The 17,921-nt window shown below is 43.6% G+C and overlaps 1 long non-coding RNA gene across 5 annotated transcripts in view; it reads right to left on the bottom strand.

Annotated features, from left to right (window-relative positions):
- LOC307181149 overlaps window positions 1-17,921 on the bottom strand; it is a 589,424-nt gene that overhangs the window by 296,707 nt on the left and 274,796 nt on the right. The window lies entirely within an intron of this gene.

Below are 17,921 nucleotides of genomic sequence, written 5' to 3'. Positions count from 1 at the left end.
AAATTTAGAAAACCAACTTATGCTTGCTTAAGGGGAAAGGTGAGTTGGGGTGCTGCATAAAACCAGAGATTGAAATGAGCACAGATAAAGTTCCTTAAACCAAATATGGAATAGACAAGAGCTACTCCTTGCTCAACGAAATGGACTCAACACCGCATATTAAACGCCTAAGAATGTACCTGACTAGTAAGTACCTTAAAACCTATAGATTGCTATGTCTCCGAAAGAGAATCAAGCATGTGTACAGGGGCATAAACGCAGCAGTGATAGGATTGGAGAGGTTCGGTGAGCAAATGAAGACCCTTTGAAGTCATATTGCATGGTACCCATTCCACGGGTCTCAACTCTCCAGGTTTAAGGTATTCTTCCTTCAGCTAAAACATGCATGTGGAACCCAGAGTATGATCAACCATGTGAACGGGAGACTTGTTCAAATATGTCTCAGTTTTCGTACCCTGGTACTCGGGTACAACATGCCAGACGCTTTACTAACACTCTCCCAACTTGGAGAGTCAGTCCCTTTAACCTCCTGTTTGGCCCAGTTTGCAATTTCTGCGGAAGATGAACAGGAATAGCGAGAACCAATGAGAGACTAGCTGGAGATGACTGAACGGGCAAATTAAACTCTCATTTCCCACCAGGAAGAGGAAATAACCAAAGGCTCAGCGTGCCGTGCCGGAACAAGATTAGGGCCTGAAGCCATCCTGCGGTGTTGCGGGCAGCTCAAAAGAAAGCGAGTTGAAGAAAGGAGCTCAGGGGCACTGTAATTCACAAACCTGCAGAGTTATAAATGACAGCTATCGTCCAAAAATATAGTGAAGTAAGGCTGCCAAGAGGACTTGAAAGCGGGGCAGAATTGCAGGAAACCGATTTCAGGAGGTAGACTGGAATTGCATTGAAAGCATAGGAAAAGAGGCAGAACGTCCACAATGATGCACTTGGCCAAAAAGGGCGTATGCGTTTTTTCCTGAATATATTCAGGAAAAAACGCATACGCACTTTTTGGCCAACCAAGCAAGCTTGCAAAGGAAATCTGCACTACAATGAAGTCTCACTTCCCCCCGGTCAAAAGGGCCATCTGAAAAAAGTGTAAAATCCAGAAAGTCAGGACAGGCCATGGAGAACTGGGAGCCTTGTTATGCTGATGGGCGGGATGTAAATTGCCAACAGACACTCAGGAGAAGTGTATGGTGTTTCCTGAAACATCTAAAAAACAAAGCAACAGAGCCTAGGGCACTTCCACTTATGGTCCTATAGCTTAGGGAAATTAAAATCAAAAAGACACAGCCACACCAAAGTTTGGAACCGCTCTGTTTACAAGAACCTCGTTTACAGTACAAGTTCAACATCGCAGAAAGTGAAAAATGGATAAAGAAGTTGTGGTATTCACTTACAAAGCAATATCACTCAGCAATGAAATCTATGTCATCAGGCCCTTAGCAGCACAATGAGTGGATTCAGGTATGATGATTCTAACTGAAATAAATCACACAGAAAAAGAAACATCATAAGATATCACTAATACACGGAATGGAAACTTGGCTACACAGGAACTGAATTACAGAACAGAACAGGGTCTCAAATTTAGAAACCCAACTTATGCTTGCTTAAAGGGAAAGGTGAGTTGGGGTGCTGCATAAAACCAGAGATTGAAATGAGCACAGATAAAGTTCCTTAAGCCAAATATGGAATAGACAAGAGCTACTCCTTGCTCAACGAAATGGACTCAACACCGCATATTAAACGCCTAAGAATGTACCTGACTAGTAAGTATCTTAAAACCTATGGATTGCTATGTCTCCGAAAGAGAATCAAGCATGTGTACAGGGGCATAAACACAGCAGTGATAGGATTGGAGAGGTTCGGTGAGCAAATGAAGACCCTTTGAAGTCATATTGCATGGTACCCATTCCACGGGTTTCAACTACCCAGGTTTAAGGTATTCTTCCTTCAGCTAAAACATGCATGTGGAACCTAGAGTATGATCAACCATGTGATCGGGAGACGTGTTCAAATATGTCTCAGTTTTCGTACCCTGGTACTCGGGTGCAACATTCCAGACGCTTTACTAACACTCTCCCCACTTGGAGAGTCAGTCCCTTTAACCTCCTGTTTGGCCCACTTTGCAATTTCTGCGGAAGATGAACAGGAATAGCGAGAACCAATGAGAGGCTAGCTGGAGGTGTCTGGACGGCAAATTTAACTCTCATTTCCTACCAGGAAGAGGAATTAACCAAAGGCTCAGCGTGCCGTGCCAGAACCAGATTAGGGCCTGAAGCCATCCTGCGGTGTTGCGGCCAGCTCAAAAGAAAGCGAGTTGAAGAAAGGAGCTCAGGGGCACTGTAATTCACAAACCTGCAGAGTTATAAATGACAGCTATCGTCCAAAAATACACTGAAGTAAGGCTGCCAAGAGGACTTGAAAGTGGGGCAGAATTGCAGGAAACCGATTTCAGGAGGTAGACTGGAATTGCATTGAAAGCATAGGAAAAGAGGCAGAACGTCCACAATGATGCACTTGGCCAAAAAGGGCGTATGCGTTTTTTCCTGAATATATTCAGGAAAAAACGCATACGCCCTTTTTGGTCAACCAAGCAAGCTTGCAAAGGAAATCTGCACTACAATGAAGTCTCACTTCCCCCCAGTCAAAAGGGCCATCTGAAAAAAGTGTAAAATCCAGAAAGGCAGGACAGGCCATGGAGAACTGGGAGCCTTGTTATGCTGATGGGCGGGATGTAAATTGCCAACAGACACTCTGGAGAAGTGTAGGGTGTTTCCTGAAACATCTAAAAAACAAAGCAACAGAGCCTAGGGCACTGCCACTTATGGTCCTATAGCTTAGGGAAATTAAAATCAAAAAGACACAGCCACCCCAAAGTTTGGGACGCCTCTGTTTACAAGAACCTCGTTTACAGTACAAGTTCAACATCGCAGAAAGTGAAAAATGGATAAAGAAGTTGTGGTATTTACTTACAAAGCAATATCACTCAGCAATGAAATCTATGTCATCAGGCCCTTAGCAGCACAATGAGTGGATTCAGGTATGATGATTCTAACTGAAATAAGTCACACAGAAAAAGAAACATCATAAGATATCAGTAATACACGGAATATAAACTTGGCTACACAGGAACTGAATTACAGAACAGAACAGGGTCTCAAATTTAGGAAACCAACTTATGCTTGCTTAAGGGTAAAGGTGAGTTGGGGTGCTGCATAAAACCAGAGATTGAAATGAGCACAGATAAAGTTCCTTAAGCCAAATATGGAATAGACAAGAGCTACTCCTTGCTCAACGAAATGGACTCAACACCGCATATTAAACGCCTAAGAATGTACCTGACTAGTAAGTATCTTAAAACCTATGGATTGCTGTGTCTCCGAAAGAGAATCAAGCATGTGTACAGGGGCATAAACGCAGCAGTGATAGGATTGGAGAGGTTCGTGAGCAAATGAAGACCCTTTGAAGTCATATTGCATGGTACCCATTCCACGGGTTTCAACTACCCAGGTTTAAGGTATTCTTCCTTCAGCTAAAACATGCATGTGGAACCTAGAGTATGATCAACCATGTGATCGGGAGACGTGTTCAAATATGTCTCAGTTTTCCTCCCCTGGTACTCGGGTGCAACATTCCAGACGCTTTACTAACACTCTCCCGACTGGGAGAGTCAGCGCCTTTAACCTCCTATTTGGCCCTGTTTGCAATTTCTGCGGAAGGTGAACAGGAATAGCGAGAACCAATGAGAGACTAGCTGGAGGTGTCTGGACGGGCAAATTTAACTCTCATTTCCCACCAGGAAGAGGAAATAACCAAAGGCTCAGCGTGCCATGCCGGAAGCAGATTAGGGCCTGAAGCCATCCTGTGGTGTTGCGGCCAGGTCACAAGAAAGCGAGTTGAAGAAAGGAGCTCAGGGGCACTGTAATTCACAAACCTGCAGAGTTATAAATGACAGCTATCGTCCAAAAATAGACTGAAGTAAGGCTGCCAAGAGGACTTGAAAGCGGGGCAGAATTGCAGGAAACCGATTTCAGGAGGTAGACTGGAATTGCATTGAAAGCATAGGAAAAGAGGCAGAACGTCCACAATGATGCACTTGGCCAAAAAGGGCGTATGCGTTTTTTCCTGAATATATTCAGGAAAAAATGCATACGCCCTTTTTGGCCAACCAAGCAAACTTGCAAAGGAAATCTGCACTACAATGAAGTCTCACTTCCCCCCGGTCAAAAGGGCCATCTGAAAAAAGTGTAAAATCCAGAAAGGCAGGACAGGCCATGGAGAACTGGGAGCCTTGTTATGCTGATGGGCGGGATGTAAATTGCCAACAGACATTCGGGAGAAGTGTATGGTGTTTCCTGAAACATCTAATAAAAAAAGCAACAGAACCTAGGGCACTTCCACTTATGGTCCTATAGCTTAGGGAATTTAAAATCAAAAAGACACAGCCACCCCAAAGTTCGGAATGGCTCTGTTTACAAGAACCTTGTTTACAGTACAAGTTCAACATCGCAGAAAGTGAAAAATGGATAAAGAAGTTGTGGTATTTACTTACAAAGCAATATCACTCAGCAATGAAATCTGTGTCATCAGGCCCGTAGCAGCACAATGAGTGGATTCAGGTATGATGATTCTAACTGAAATAAGTCACACAGAAAAAGAAACATCATAAGATATCACTAATACACGGAATGTAAACTTGGCTACACAGGAACTGAATTACAGAACTGAACAGGGTCTAAAATTTAGAAAACCAACTTATGCTTGCTTAAGGGTAAAGGTGAGTTGGGGTGCTGCATAAAACCAGAGATTGAAATGAGCACAGATAAAGTTCCTTAAACCAAATATGGAATAGACAAGAGCTACTCCTTGCTCAACGAAATGGACTCAACACCGCATATTAAACGCCTAAGAATGTACCTGACTAGTAAGTATTTTAAAACCTATGGATTGCTATGTCTCCGAAAGAGAATCAAGCATGTGTACAGGGGCATAAACGCAGCAGTGATAGGATTGGAGAGGTTCGGTGAGCAAATGAAGACCCTTTGAAGTCATATTGCATGGTACCCATTACACGGGTCTCAACTCTCCAGGTTTAAGGTATTCTTCCTTCAGCTAAAACATGCATGTGGAACACAGAGTATGATCAACCGTGTGAACGGGAGACGTGTTAAAATATGTCTCAGTTTTCGTACCCTGGTACTCGGGTGCAACATTCCAGACGCTTTACTAACGCTCTCCCGACTTGGAGAGTAAGCGCCTTTAACCTCCTGTTTGGCCCAGTTTGCAATTTCTGCGGAAGATGAACAGGAATAGCGATAACCAATGAGAGACTAGCTGGAGGTGTCTGGATGGGCAAATTTAACTCTCATTTCCCACCAGGAAGAGGAATTAACCAAAGGCTCAGCGTGCCGGGCCGGAACCAGATTAGGGCCTGAAGCCATCCTGCGGTGTTGCGGCCAGCTCACAAGAAAGCGAGTTGAAGAAAGGAGCTCAGGGGCACTGTAATTCACAAACCTGCAGCGTTATAAATGACAGCTATCGTCCAAAAATATACTGAAGAAAGGCTGCCAAGAGGACTTGAAAGTGGGGCAGAATTGCAGGAAACCGATTTCAGGAGGTAGACTGGAATTGCATTGAAAGCATAGGAAAAGAGGCAGAACGTCCACAATGATGCACTTGGCCAAAAAGGGCGTATGCGTTTTTTCCTGAATATATTCAGGAAAAAACGCATACGCCCTTTTTGGCCAACCAAGCAAGCTTGCAAAGGAAATCTGCACTACAATGAAGTCTCACTTCTCCCCGGTCAAAAGGGCCATCTGAAAAAAGTGTAAAATCCAGAAAGGCAGGAGAGGCCATGGAGAACTGGGGGCCTTGTTATGCTGATGGGCGGGATGTAAATTGCCAACAGACACTCAGGAGAAGTGTATGGTGTTTCCTGAAACATCTAAAAAACAAAGCAACAGAACCTAGGGCACTTCCACTTATGGTCCTATAGCTTAGGGAAATTAAAATCAAAAAGACACAGCCACCCCAAAGTTTGGGACGCCTCCATTTACAACAACCTCGTTTACCGTACAAGTTCAATATCACAGAAAGTGAAAAATGGATAAAGAACTTGTGGTACTTATGTACAATGCAGTATCACTCAGCAATGAAATCTATGTCATCAGGCCCGTAGCAGCATAATGAGTGGATTCAGGTACGATGATTCTAACTGAAATAAGTCACACAGAAAAAGAAACATCATAAGATATCACTAATATACGGAATGTAAACTGGGCTACACAGGAACTGATTTACAGAAAAGAACAGGGTCTCAAATTTAGAAAACCCACTTATGCTTGCTTAAGGGTAAAGGTGAGTTGGAGTGCTGCATAAAACCAGAGATTGAAATGAGCACAGATAAAGTTCCTTAAGTCAAATATGGAATAGACAAGAGCTACTCCTTGCTCAACGAAATGGACTCAACACCGCATATTAAACGCCTAAGAATGTACCTAACTAGTAAGTATCGTAAAACCTATGGATTGCTATGTCTCCAAAAGAGAATCAAGCATGTGTACAGGGGCATAAACGCAGCAGTGATAGGATTGGAGTGGTTCGGTGAGCAAATGAAGACCCTTTGAAGTCATATTGCATGGTACCCATTACACGGGTCTCAACTACCCAGGTTTAAGGTATTCTTCCTTCAGCTAAAACATGCATGTGGAACCCAAGTATGATCAACCATGTGAACGGGAGACGTGTTCAAATATGTCTCAGTTTTCCTCCCCTGGTACTCGGGTGCAACATTCCAGACACTTTACTAACACTCTCCCCACTTGGAGAGTCAGCGCCTTTAACCTCCTGTTTGCCACAGTTTGCAATTTCTGCGGAAGATGAACAGGAATAGCGAGAACCAATGAGAGACTAGCTGGAGGTGTCTGGACGGGCAAATTTAACTCTCATTTCCCACCAGGAAGAGGAAATAACCAAAGGCTCAGCATGCCATGCCAGAACCAAATTAGGGCCTGAAGACATCCTGCGGTGTTGCGGCCAGGTCACAAGAAAGCGAGTTGAAGAAAGGAGCTCAGGGGCACTGTAATTCACAAACCTGCAGAGTTATAAAAGACAGCTATCGTCCAAAAATAGACTGAAGTAAGGCTGCCAAGAGGACTTGAAAGCGGGGCAGAATTGCAGGAAACCGATTTCAGGAGGTAGACTGGAATTGCATTGAAAGCATAGGAAAAGAGGCAGAACGTCCACAATGATGCACTTGGCCAAAAAGGGCGTATGCGTTTTTTCCTGAATATATTCAGGAAAAAATGCATACGCACTTTTTGGCCAACAAGGCAAGCTTGCAAAGGAAATCTGCACTACAATGAAGTCTCACTTCCCCCTGGTCAAAAGGGCCATCTGAAAACAGTGTAAAATCCAGAAAGGCAACAGGCCATTGAGAACTGGGAGCCTTGTTATGATGATGGGCGGGATGTAAATTGCCAACAGACACTTGCGAGAAGTGTATGGTGTTTCCTGAAACATCTAAAAAACAAAGCAACAGAGCCTAGGGCACTTCCCCTTATGGTCCTATAGCTTAGGGAATTTAAAATCAAAAAGACACAGCCACCCCAAAGTTTGGAACGGCTCTGTTTACAAGAACCTCGTTTACAGTACAAGTTCAACATCGCAGAAAGTGAAAAATGGATAAAGAAGTTGTGGTATTCACTTACAAAGCAATATCACTAAGCAATGAAATCTATGTCATCGGGCCGTTAGCAGCACAATGAGTGGATTCAGGTATGATGATTCTAACTGAAATAAGTCACACAGACAAAGAAACATCATAAGATATCAGTAATACACGGAATGGAAACTTGGCTACACAGGAACTGAATTACAGAACAGAACACGGTCTCAAATTTAGAAAACCAACTTATGCTTGCTTAAGGGTAAAGGTGAGTTGGGGTGCTGCATAAAACCAGAGATTGAAATGAGCACAGATAAAGTTCCTTAAGCCAAATATGGAATAGACAAGAGCTACTCCTTGCTCAACGAAATGGACTCAACACCCCATATTAAACGCCTAAGAATGTACCTGACTAGTAAGTATCTTAAAACTTATGGATTGTTATGTCTCCGAAAGAGAATCAAGCATGTGTACAGGGGCATAAACGCAGCAGTGATAGGATTGGAGAGGTTCGGTGAGCAAATGAAGACCCTTTGAAGTCATATTGCATGGTACCCATTCCACGGGTTTCAACTACCCAGGTTTAAGGTATTCTTCCTTCAGCTAAAACATTCATGTGGAACCTAGAGTATGATCAACCATGTGATCGGGAGATGTGTTAAAATATGTCTCAGTTTTCGTACCCTGGTACTCGGGTGCAACATGCCAGACGCTTTACTAACACTCTCCCGACTTGGAGAGTCAGTCCTTTAACCTCCTGTTTGGCCCAGTTTGCAATTTCTGCGGAAGATGAACAGGAATAGCGAGAACCAATGAGAGACTAGCTGGAGGTGTCTAAAGGGGCAAATTTAACTCTCATTTCCCACCAGGAAGAGGAATTAACCAAAGGCTTAGCGTGCCGTGCCGGAACCACATTAGGGCCTGAAGCCATCCTGCGGTGTTGCGGCCAGGTCACAAGAAAGCGAGTTGAAGAAAGGAGCTCAGGGGCACTGTAATTCACAAACCTGCAGAGTTATAAATGACAGCTATCGTCCAAAAATAGACTGAAGTAAGGCTGCCAAGAGGACTTGAAAGCGGGGCAGAGTTGCAGGAAACCAATTTCAGGAGGTAGACTGGAATTGCATTGAAAGCATAGGAAAAGAGGCAGAATGTCCACAATGATGCACTTGGCCAAAAAGGGCGTATGCGTTTTTTCCTGAATATATTCAGGAAAAAACGCATACGCCCTTTTTGACCAACAAAGCAAACTTGCAAAGAAATGTGCACTACAATGAAGTCTCACTTTCCCCGGTCAAAAGGGCCATCTGAAAAAAGTGTAAAATCCAGAAAGGCAGGACAGGCCATGGAGAACTGGGAGCCTTGTTATGCTGATGGGCGGGATGTAAATTGCCAACAGACACTTGGGAGAAGTGTATGGTGTTTCCTGAAACATCTAAAAAACAAAGCAACAGAGCCTAGGGAACTGCCACTTATGGTCCTATAGCTTAGGGAAATTAAAATCAAAAAGACACAGCCACCCTAAAGTTTGGGACGCCTCTGTTTACAAGAACCTCGTTTACCTTACAAATTCAATATCACAGAAAGTGAAAAATGGATAAAGAACATGTGGTACTTACGTACAATGCAGTATCACTCAGCAATGAAATCTATGTCATCAGGCCTGTAGCAGCATAATGAGTGGATTCAGGTACGATGATTCTAACTGAAATAAGTCACACAGAAAAAGAAACATCATAACATATCACTAATACACGGAATGTAAACTTGGCTACACAGGAACTGAATTCCAAAACAGAACAGGTTCTCAAATTTAGAAAACCAACTTATGCTTGCTTAAGGGGAAAGGTGAGTTGGGGTGCTGCATAAAACCAGAGATTGAAATGAGCACAGATAAAGTTCCTTAAGCCAAATATGGAATAGACAAGAGCTACTCCTTGCTCAACGAAATGGACTCAACACCCCATATTAAACGCCTAAGAATGTACCTGACTAGTAAGTATCTTAAAACCTATGGATTGTTATGTCTCCGAAAGAGAATCAAGCATGTGTACCGGGGCATAAACGCAGCAGTGATAGGATTGGAGAGGTTCGGTGAGCAAATGAAGACCCTTTGAAGTCATATTGCATGGTACCCATTACACGGGTCTTAACTCTCCAGGTTTAAGGTATTCTTCCTTCAGCTAAAACCTGCATGTGGAACCCAGAATATGATCAACCATGTGAACGGGAGACATGTTCAAATATGTCTCAGTTTTCCTCCCCTGGTACTCGGGTGCAACATTCCAGACGCTTTACTAACACTCTCCCGACTTGGAGAGTCAGCGCCTTTAACCTCCTATTTGGCCCAGGTTGCAATTTCTGCGGAAGGTGAACAGGAATAGCGAGAACCAATGAGAGACTAGCTGGAGGTGTCTGGACGGGCAAATTTAACTCTCATTTCCCACCAGGAAGAGGAAATAACCAAAGGCTCAGCGTGCCGTGCCGGAACCAGATTAGGGCCTGAAGCCATCCTGCGGTGTTGCGGCCAGGTCACAAGAAAGCGAGTTGAAGAAAGGAGCTCAGGGGCACTGTAATTCACAAACCTGCAGAGTTATAAATGACAGCTATCGTCCAAAAATATACTGAAGTAAGGCTGCCAAGAGGACTTGAAAGCGGAGCAGAATTGCAGGAAACCAATTTCAGGAGGTAGACTGGAATTGCATTGAAAGCATAGAAAAAGAGGCAGAATGTCCACAATGATGCACTTGGCCAAAAAGGGCGTATGCGTTTTTTCCTGAATATATTCAGGAAAAAACGCATACGCCCTTTTTGGCCAACCAAGCAAGCTTGCAAAGGAAATCTGCACTACAATGAAGTCTCACTTCCCCCCGGTCAAAAGGGCCATCTGAAAAAAGTGTAAAATCCAGAAAGGCAGGACTCGCCATGGAGAACTGGGAGCCTTGTTATGCTGATGGGCGGGATGTAAATTGCCAACAACCACTCGGGAGAAGTGTATGGTGTTTCCTGAAACATCTAAAAAACAAAGCAACAGAGCCTAGGGCACTGCCACTTATGGTCCTATAGCTTAGGGAAATTAAAGTCAAAAAGACACAGCCACCCAAAAGTTTGGGACGCCTCTGTTTACAAGAACCTCGTTTACAGTACAAGTTCAACATCGCAGAAAGTGAAAAATGGATAAAGAAGTTGTGGTATTTACTTACAAAGCAATATCACTCAGCAATGAAATCTGTGTCATCAGGCCCTTAGCAGCACAATGAGTGGATTCAGGTATGATGATTCTAACTGAAATAAGTCACACAGAAAAAGAAACATCATAAGATATCAGTAATACACGGAATGGAAACTTGGCTACACAGGAACTGAATTACAGAACAGAACAGGGTCTCAAATTTAGAAAACCAACTTATGCTTGCTTAAGGGGAAAGGTGAGTTGGGGTGCTGCATAAAACCAGAGATTGAAATGAGCACAGATAAAGTTCCTTAAGCCAAATATGGAATAGACAAGAGCTACTCCTTGCTCAACGAAATGGACTCAACACCCCATATTAAACGCCTAAGAATGTACCTGACTAGTAAGTATCTTAAAACCTATGGATTGCTATGTCTCCAAAAGAGAATCAAGCATGTGTACAGGGGCATAAACGCAGCAGTGATAGGATTGGAGAGGTTCGGTGAGCAAATGAAGACCCTTTGAAGACATATTGCATGGTACCCATTCCACGGGTCTCAACTCTCCAGGTTTAAGGTATTCTTCCTTCAGATAAAACATGCATGTGGAACCCAGAGTATGATGAACCGTGTGAACGGGAGACGTGTTCAAATATGTCTCAGTTTTCCTCCCCTGGTACTCGGCTGCAACATTCCAGACGCTTTACTAACACTCTCCCCACTTGGAGAGTCAGCGCCTTTAACCTCCTGTTTGGACCAGTTTGCAATTTCTGCGGAAGATGAACAGGAATAGGGAGAACCAATGAGAGACTAGCTGAGGTGTCTGGACGGGCAAATTTAACTCTCATTTCCCACCAGGAAGAGGAAATAACCAAAGGCTCAGCGTGCCGTGCCGGAACCAGATTAGGGCCTGAAGCCATGCTGCGGTGTTGCGGCCAGGTCACAAGATAGCGAGTTGAAGAAAGGAGCTCAGGGGCACTGTAATTCACAAACCTGCAGAGTTATAAATGACAGCTATCGTCCAAAAATATACTGAAGTAAGGCTGCCAAGAGGACTTGAAAGCGGGGCAGAATTGCAGGAAACCGATTTCAGGAGGTAGACTGGAATTGCATTGAAAGCATAGGAAAAGAGGCAGAACGTCCACAATGATGCACTTGGCCAAAAAGGGCGTATGCGTTTTTTCCTGAATATATTCAGGAAAAAACGCATACGCCCTTTTTGGCCAACCAAGCAAGCTTGCAAAGGAAATCTGCACTACAATGAAGTCTCACTTCCCCCCAGTCAAAAGGGCCATCTGAAAAAAGTGTAAAATCCAGAAAGGCAGGACAGGCCATGGAGAACTGGGAGCCTTGTTATGCTGATTGGCGGGATGTAAATTGCCAACAGACACTCGGGAGAACTGTATGGTGTTTCCTGAAACATCTAAAAAACAAAGCAACAGAGCCTAGGGCACTGCCACTTATGGTCCTATAGCTTAGGGAAATTAAAATCAAAAAGACACAGAAACCCCAAAGTTTGGGACGCCTCTGTTTACAAGAACCTCGTTTACAGTACAAGTTCAACATCGCAGAAAGTGAAAAATGGATAAAGAAGTTGTGGTATTCACTTACAAAGCAATATCACTCAGCAATGAAATCTATGTCATCAGGCCCTTAGCAGCACAATGAGTGGATTCAGGTATGATGATTCTAACTGAAATAAGTCACACAGAAAAAGAAACATCATAAGATATCAGTAATACACGGAATATAAACTTGGCTACACAGGAACTGAATTACAGAACAGAACAGGGTCTCAAATTTAGAAAACCAACTTATGCTTGCTTAAGGGTAAAGGAGAGTTGGGGTGCTGCATAAAACCAGAGATTGAAATGAGCACAGATAAAGTTCCTTAAGCCAAATATGGAATAGACAAGAGCTACTCCTTGCTCAACGAAATGGACTCAACACCGCATATTAAACGCCTAAGAATGTACCTGACTTGTAAGTATCTTAAAACCTATGGATTGCTATGTCTCCGAAAGAGAATCAAGGATGTGTACAGGGGCATAAACGCAGCAGTGATAGGATTGGAGAGGTTCGGTGAGCAAATGAAGACCCTTTGAAGTCATATTGCATGGTACCCATTCCACGGGTTTCAACTACCCAGGTTTAAGGTATTCTTCCTTCAGCTAAAACATGCATGTGGAACCTAGAGTATGATCAACCATGTGATCGGGAGACGTGTTCAAATATGTCTCAGTTTTCGTACCCTGGTACTCGGGTGCAACATTCCAGATGCTTTACTAACACTCTCCCCACTTGGAGAGTCAGTCCCTTTAACCTCCTGTTTGGCCCAGTTTGCAATTTGCGTGGAAGATGAACAGGAATAGCGAGAACCAATGAGAGACTAGCTGGAGGTGTCTGGATGGGCAAATTTAACTCTCATTTCCCACCAGGAAGAGGAAATAACCAAAGGCTCAGCGTGCCGTGCCGGAACCAGATTAGGGCCTGAAGCCATCCTGCGGTGTTGCGGCCTGCTCAAAAGAAAGCGAGTTGAAGAAAGGAGCTCAGGGGCACTGTAATTCACAAACCTGCAGAGTTATAAATGACAGCTATCGTCCAAAAATAGACTGAAGTAAGGCTGCCAAGAGGACTTGAAAGCGGGGCAGAATTGCAGGAAACCGATTTCAGGAGGTAGACTGGAATTGCATTGAAAGCATAGGAAAAGAGGCAGAACGTCCACAATGATGCACTTGGCCAAAAAGGGCGTATGCGTTTTTTCCTGAATATATTCAGGAAAAAACGCATACGCCCTTTTTGGCCAACCAAGCAAGCTTGCAAAGGAAATCTGCACTACAATGAAGTCTCACTTCCCCCTGGTCAAAAGGGCCATCTGAAAAAAGTGTAAAATCCAGAAAGGCAGGACAGGCCATGGAGAACTGGGAGCCTTGTTATGCTGGTGGGCGGGATGTAAATTGCCAACAACCACTCGGGAGAAGTGTATGGTGTTTCCTGAAACATCTAAAAAACAAAGCAACAGAGTCTAGGGCACTGCCACTTATGGTCCTATAGCTTAGGGAAATTAAAATCAAAAAGACACAGCCACCCCAAAGTTTGGAATGGCTCTGTTTACAAGAACCTCGTTTACAGTACAAGTTCAACTTCGCAGAAAGTGAAAAATGGATAAAGAAGTTGTGGTATTTACTTACAAAGCAATATCACTCAGCAATGAAATCTATGTCATCAGGCCCTTAGCAGCACAATGAGTGGATTGAGGTATGATGATTCTAACTGAAATAAGTCACAAAGAAAAAGAAACATCATAAGATATCAGTAATACACGGAATGTAAACTTGGCTACACAGGAACTGAATTACAGAACAGAACAGGGTCTCAAATTTAGAAAACCAACTTATGCTTGCTTAAGGGGAAAGGTGAGTTGGGGTGCTGCATAAAACCAGAGATTGAAATGAGCACAGATAAAGTTCCTTAAGCCAAATATGGAATAGACAAGAGCTACTCCTTGCTCAACGAAATGGACTCAACACCCCATATTAAACGCCTAAGAATGTACCTGACTAGTAAGTATCTTAAAACCTATGGATTGCTATGTCTCCGAAAGAGAATCAAGCCTGTGTGCAGGGTCATAAACGCAGCAGTGATAGGATTGGAGAGGTTCGGTGAGCAAATGAAGACCCTTTGAAGTCATATTGCATGGTACCCATTACATGGGTCTCAACTCTCCAGGTTTAAGGTATTCTTCCTTCAGCTAAAACATGCATGTGGAACCTGGAGTATGATCAACCATGTGATCGGGAGACGTGTTCAAATATGTCTCAGTTTTCGTACCCTGGTACTCGGGTGCAACATTCCAGACGCTTTACTAACACTCTTCCGACTTGGACAGTGAGTCCCTTTTACCTCCTGTTTGGCCCAGTTTGCAATTTCTGTGGAAGATGAACAGGAATAGCGAGAACCAATGAGACACTAGCTGGAGGTGTCTGGACGGGCAAATTTAACTCTCATTTCCCACCAGGAAGAGGAATTAACCAAAGGCTCAGCGTGCCGTGCCAGAACCAGATTAGGGCCTGAAGCCATCCTGCTGTGTTGCGGCCAGGTCACAAGAAAGCGAGTTGAAGAAAGGAGCTCAGGGGCACTGTAATTCACAAACCTGCAGAGTTATAAATGACAGCTATCGTCCAAAAATATACTGAAGTAAGGCTGCCAAGAGGACTTGAAATCGGGGCAGAATTGCAGGAAACCGATTTCAGGAGGTAGACTGAAATTGCATTGAAAGCATAGGAAAAGAGGCAGAACGTCCACAATGATGCACTTGGCCAAAAAGGGCGTATGCGTTTTTTCCTGAATATATTCAGGAAAAAACGCATACGCCCTTTTTGGCCAACCAAGCAAACTTGCAAAGGAATTCTGCACTACAATGAAGTCTCACTTCCCCCGGTCAAAAGGGCCATCTGAAAAAAGTGTAAAATCCAGAAAGGGAGGACAGGCCATGGAGAACTGGGAGCCTTGTTATGTTGATGGGCAGGATGTAAATTGCCAACAACCACTGGGGAGAAGTGTATGGTGTTTCCTGAAACATCTAAAAAACAAAGCAACAGAGCCTAGGGCACTTCCACTTATGGTCCTATAGCTTAGGGAAATTATAATCAAAAACACACAGCCACCCCAAAGTTTGGGACGCCTCTGTTTACAAGAACCTCGTTTACCGTACAAGTTCAATATCACAGAAAGTGAAAAATGGATAAAGAAGTTGTGGTATTTACTTACAAAGCAATATCACTCAGCAATGAAATCTGTGTCATCAGGCCCTTAGCAGCACAATGAGTGGATTGAGGTATGATGATTCTAACTGAAATAAGTCACACAGAAAAAGAAACATCATAAGATATCAGTAATACACGGAATGGAAACTTGGCTACACAGGAACTGAATTAGAGAACAGAACAGGGTCTCAAATTTAGAAAACCAACTTATGCTTGCTTAAGGGGAAAGGTGAGTTGGGGTGCTGCATAAAACCAGAGATTGAAATGAGCACAGATAAAGTTCCTTAAGCCAAATATGGAATAGACAAGAGCTACTCCTTGCTCAACGAAATGGACTCAACACCGCATATTAAACGCCTAAGAATGTACCTGACTTGTAAGTATCTTAAAACCTATGGATTGCTATGTCTCCGAAAGAGAATCAAGCATGTGTACAGGGGCATAAACGCAGCAGTGATAGGATTGGAGAGGTTCGGTGAGCAAATGAAGACCCTTTGAAGTCATATTGCATGGTACCCATTACACGGGTCTCAACTCTCCAGGTTTAAGGTATTCTTCCTTCTGCTAAAACATGCATGTGGAACCCAGAGTATGATCAACCATGTGATCGGGAGACGTGTTCAAATATGTCTCAGTTTTCGTACCCTGGTACTCGGGTGCAGCATTCCAGACGCTTTACTAACACTCTCCCGACTTGGAGAGTCAGTCCCTTTTACCTCCTGTTTGGCCCAGTTTGCAATTTCTGCGAAAGATGAACAGGAATAGCGAGAACCAATGAGAGGCTAGCTGGAGGTGTCTGGACGGGCAAATTTTACTCTCATTTCCCACCAGGAAGAGGAAATAACCAAAGGCTCAGCGTGCCGTGCCAGAACCAGATTAGGGCCTGAAGCCACCCTGCGGTGTTGTGGCCAGCTCACAAGAAAGCGAGTTGAAGAAAGGAGCTCAGGGGCACTGTAATTCACAAACCTGCAGAGTTATAAATGACAGCTATCGTCCAAAAATAGACTGAAGTAAGGCTGCCAAGAGGACTTGAAAGCGGGGCAGAATTGCAGGAAACCGATTTCAGGAGGTAGACTGGAATTGCATTGAAAGCATAGGAAAAGAGGCAGAACGTCCACAATGATGCGCTTGGCCAAAAAGGGCGTATGCGTTTTTTCCTGAATATATTCAGGAAAAAATGCATACGCCCTTTTTGGCCAACCAAGCAAACTTGCAAAGGAAATCTGCACTACAATGAAGTCTCACTTCCCCCCGGTCAAAAGGGCCATCTGAAAAAAGTGTAAAATCCAGAAAGGCAGGACAGGCCATGGAGAACTGGGAGCCTTGTTATGCTGATGGGCGGGATGTAAATTGCCAACAGACAGTCGGGAGAAGTGTATGGTGTTTCCTGAAACATCTAATAAAAAAAGCAACAGAACCTAGGGCACTTCCACTTATGGTCCTATAGCTTAGGGAATTTAAAATCAAAAAGACACAGCCACCCCAAAGTTCAGAATGGCTCTGTTTACAAGAACCTTGTTTACAGTACAAGTTCAACATCGCAGAAAGTGAAAAATGGATAAAGAAGTTGTGGTATTTACTTACAAAGCAATATCACTCAGCAATGAAATCTGTGTCATCAGGCCCGTAGCAGCACAATGAGTGGATTCAGGTATGATGATTCTAACTGAAATAAGTCACACAGAAAAAGAAACATCATAAGATATCAGTAATACACGGAATGTAAACTTGGCTACACAGGAACTGAATTACAGAACTGAACAGGGTCTAAAATTTAGAAAACCAACTTATGCTTGCTTAAGGGTAAAGGTGAGTTGGGGTGCTGCATAAAACCAGAGATTGAAATGAGCACAGATAAAGTTCCTTAAACCAAATATGGAATAGACAAGAGCTACTCCTTGCTCAACGAAATGGACTCAACACCGCATATTAAACGCCTAAGAATGTACCTGACTAGTAAGTATTTTAAAACCTATGGATTGCTATGTCTCCGAAAGAGAATCAAGCATGTGTACAGGGGCATAAACGCAGCAGTGATAGGATTGGAGAGGTTCGGTGAGCAAATGAAGACCCTTTGAAGTCATATTGCATGGTACCCATTACACGGGTCTCAACTCTCCAGGTTTAAGGTATTCTTCCTTCAGCTAAAACATGCATGTGGAACACAGAGTATGATCAACCGTGTGAACGGGAGACGTGTTAAAATATGTCTCAGTTTTCGTACCCTGGTACTCGGGTGCAACATTCCAGACGCTTTACTAACGCTCTCCCGACTTGGAGAGTAAGCGCCTTTAACCTCCTGTTTGGCCCAGTTTGCAATT

This window comes from Stenella coeruleoalba, assembly GCF_951394435.1.
Source record: "Stenella coeruleoalba genome assembly, contig: scaffold_76, whole genome shotgun sequence".
Lineage (NCBI taxonomy): Eukaryota > Metazoa > Chordata > Mammalia > Artiodactyla > Delphinidae > Stenella > Stenella coeruleoalba.
This window is presented reverse-complemented; position numbering and strand designations above follow the sequence as displayed.